We start from the raw sequence: 4,381 nt of genomic DNA, 5'->3' as shown, positions 1-4,381 counted from the left end.
CTCCGCGCCAGGATACTCAAGAGTAGTTGTGCGCGTAATAAATACCCATATAACATAACATAACATAACATTTACAGTGTACATTACCTATGCTTCTGCTCTCTTGACTGTAAATACATCTAGGCGGCTCATTACGATGTTGGGCAGAAAGCCCCTGCCTGACAGTCGGAATCTTCTGACCGCCCAATTACGATGTTCGTGTTCAGACCTTAAACCGGACGGTCATTCCAACTCGGTTCGACCAACTCGTCGAGTATTCCTATCGGGTAGAACTGCACTGTAACCCCCTATGGATGGCGTTTATGCCATTGGATTAACGATGTCGCTTTCCATCAGCCTTTCCATGTCAGCCTGTCCTACACAGAAAAGCTGTTGGGAAGTGACTTTGTCAGTCCGTGGCAGGACCCCCTGGCCTGGCGGCCTATGGTTGCTGGCTGAGGTGGTACCAATGGTAAGTGCTTAATTTGTAAAATATTAAGTGCCAGGACTCTGACTAGGAGGCCACTGCAGCTTACACCACCCATCGCCCTTGTCATCGCTGCCAAAAGAACTAGAAGCATCTCTCTCGCATGTTAATACGACAGTTCAGATTATTCCAGTTCCTCAAAGCTAAAGGAATGGCTGGGGAGCAGATATTAGCAAGTTTAATGTATAGTGTAGTCTTAAACTACTGTTGCTCTGCTCATCTCCAAATTAGATGAGCAGCATCACCATGTGGTGGACTGTTCTAAGTATGGTGTTGACAATTAGGTGCCAGTGACGAGCACCGGAATCTAATTAAGTGCTGGTGCTGAGCACCAGAAAGCACTGGCTCAAATTAAACACTGCCTATGGTACTCCCTGTAAAACCCTGCACTGTGTGACAGGATGCAGGGTTTTACACACGCACCCCATTTCCCAATAGAAGCCTGTGCTACGGCTGTTTCTCGGTCATAACACAAGCTCTCATAGGAAACAAAGGGAATCTGACCGAACAGTGTTCGGTCGCATCGTAATCCTGCGGTCGGAACCTCCGACTGCAAGTCGTTCAGTCCCAAATCCGAGACGGTGTTGAGCAGAGGCTTTCTGCTCAACATCATAATGAGACCCCTAATGTTAGGCAATAACAGTTTTCCTTTTTGAAATGTCATATACGTAGCTCTTTCTGCTATTGTATCTGTGAATCTTAGAGTGATATATTAATTTATTGTGCACTATTTAATTGAGTATTAATATGCTAATGTGCATTAAATTTTTTTAATTGAAGATTCAATGTTGTATTATTTTAATGATATGTTTATTGAGGTCTTTTTTGATTTTTTGTCATGTTACAGGACAAGTTCTTGTTTTTTGCCTGTTTAAAAAGGGTTTGTTAGAATTGTATGTTTGAACAATAGTTTTAAATATGTCTAGGGTTTGTTATGCTGCTTTTACTTTTAAAGTATACAGGGGTTACTTTTTTATTGCAAAGTTATGTTTATTAGTGATAGTGTGTTTGTGGAATTTGTAGTTTGCAAGGTGATTCTCATATTTTTGCCTTTGTGCTGTCAAATTTGCTCCACTGCTGTGAAAATAAAATATATACATAGAAAGCATTATATTATTTTTTTGTTTTCAAGTAGTATGTTTGGCTTTTGGCACTATTTAGGTTAGGTTAGTTACTTTTTAGAGTTGGCTTGTTTCTTTGGTTGGATTATTCTTTTTCTGTCTGTAGAATCCAGCCAAGTGTCACTTTCATTTAGTCTTGTCTCTATTGTTGCACAATAATGCATGTTTTGTGTTTTGTAATTTAATTGGAAAATTATTTGTATGGGTAAATAGTTAACTTTAATTTTGTTGGTTGTATTGTTCAATATTTGATTTTTTTGTCAATGTACTCCTAATTTGGCGGACACTAATTACTGTTTATATTTTAATGTCGCCACTGGGCAGGTATAGTTAGGTAAGCTGTTCATAGGAAAAGTGTTTTTTGTGTTGCTAATAACTTTGGCCCCATTCCACAAATCTCAACAAAACATTTTAGAAAGGTGCTACATTTTGATGAATATGTAAATGGAAAGTTTCAGGGTGATCCGTCAACTGCGAGCCAAGATAAAAGGATGGTCCCAAAAGCAAAATTCCCATGCATTTTCCATAGACTTCTTTAAGAAAGCCTCTCAGCACGAGATCAGGAGGGGTTATAGATTCTCTGTGTCCCTCTATATTCAATTGGAAATTTCTTTTAATAACTCCCCAACTACTGAATGTAATTACACCAAATCACAAAAAGGCACTTTCTGGAACCAACATCAACTTTTCTTTCAAATTTGTTGTAATTCTTTGTATGGATATTAATATGAGGAAAACACAGTTTGAGCCCCACTCTTTTTTAACCCGGGGTGGGTAACTATGCTCCACCAGCGGAGTTTACATAGTTTTGCCTACTCCATGCTCCTTGGCGAATGCAGAGTTCAGGCAAAACTAAGACTCCATAGTGGAGCATAGTTAGCCGGCACATGCAAGACGTACAACATAGGGGTTATTAGTGAAGTAGAACCGCGAGGAGGAGGCAGGAGAGCAGCAATATAAAGGAGGAGGCAGCCACTGGGCAGGTAAGTGCCTTTTACTTAATTTTTAGGTCTCGCCTGAGCCAATTCGCTTGCGCATTGCTCTGCAAGATTATAGTAAGCGGAAAAGAAAAGTCTACCAAAACGGCTGCGGATCGCATACAGTTCATGTGATCTATGTGCGTGCACGCCATCGCCAGCCACATAACACACCACCATTTGTCTGTGCCTCAGCATCAGACTTCAAAGGCTGCTGCTCCCCCGCCCACCCGCGTGCACATCGCGCACCATCATTTGTCTGTGCCTCGGCGTCAGACTTCAAAGGCTGCCGCTTCCCCGCCCCCGCATCAGACTTCAAAGGAATGCGCTCCTGCGCCCCCCTGCCACAGCAATGCCGAGAGCTTGTTTCAGGACGAAAGAAAAAGCCTACCATGCTTGTTTACAGTAGCCTTGCTCCTCAAATGCTGTTGCTGTGTTGCCATCTCTCTAGGGGCACTCAGCTTGGAAACACTCGACTTGCTAGCTGCAATGCTACATCCACTATGCTTTGCCTCTAGACACGTTGATCCCTCGCAGACTGTGCTGACTCTGCCCCTCCTGATTCTGAAACTGACCAACGCAGTCACCATGCAGTCTCTTCTCTCTGCCTTATGATGTCTGCCCTGCCACAATTTACTTCCGACCCTCACCCTCACACCTCCTCACCCTCACACACCCTCACACCCTCTCACCCACACACACCCTCACTCACCCCCACTCACCTCACACACCCTCACAACCTCTCACCCTCACACACCCTCACACACCCTCACTCACCCTCATCAACCATCAACTACCCCTCACTCACCATCACACCCTCACTCACCCTCACACCCTCACCCTCATACCCTCACCCCCTCACCCTCACAACCCTCTCACCCTCACTCACCCTCACCCCCTCACACCCCCTCCCCCCACACACCCTCACCCTCACACACCATCACCCTCACACCCTCTCACCCTCACACACCCTCACTCACCCTCACTCACCCTCACACTCCCTCACACCCTCTCACCCTGACACACCCTCACACACCCTCTCACCCTCACCCATCCTCACCCACTGTCACTCCCCCTCACTCCCCCTCACACCCTCACCCTCAGCCCCCTCACCCTCACAACCCTCTCACCCTCACTCCCCCTCACCCACTCACACCCCCACACCCTCACACACCCATCTTACCCTCACCCTCACACACCCTCACCCTCACATACCCTCACACACCCTCACTCACCCTCACACCCTCACCCCATCACCCTCCCTCACCCTCACACCCCCTCACCCTCACACGCCCTCACACACCCTCAAAACCTCACACCCCTCAGCCTCACAGCCCTCTCACCATCACCTCCTCACACCCCCACACACCCTCACACACACCACAACACTCAGGAACACCACCACATCACTCAGGGACACCACCACATCACTCAGGGGCACCAATCAGGGGCACCACCACATCACTCAGGGACACCACCACATGGCTCAGGAACATCACCACATCACTCAGGGACACCACTCAGGGGCACCACCACATCACTCGGGGACACCACCACATCACTCAGGGACACCACCACATCACCCGGGGACACCACCACATCACTCAGGGACACCACCACTTCACTCAGGGACACCACCACATCACTCAGGGACACCACCACATCACTCAGGAACACCACCACATCACTCAGGAACACCACCACATCACTCAGGGACACCACTCAGGGGCACCACCACATCACTCAGGGGCACCACCACATCACCCGGGGACACCACCACATCACTCAGAAGCACCACCACTTCACTAAGGGACACC

This window comes from Lissotriton vulgaris, chromosome 5, assembly GCF_964263255.1.
Source record: "Lissotriton vulgaris chromosome 5, aLisVul1.2, whole genome shotgun sequence".
Classification (NCBI taxonomy): domain Eukaryota; kingdom Metazoa; phylum Chordata; class Amphibia; order Caudata; family Salamandridae; genus Lissotriton; species Lissotriton vulgaris.
This window is presented reverse-complemented; position numbering follows the sequence as displayed.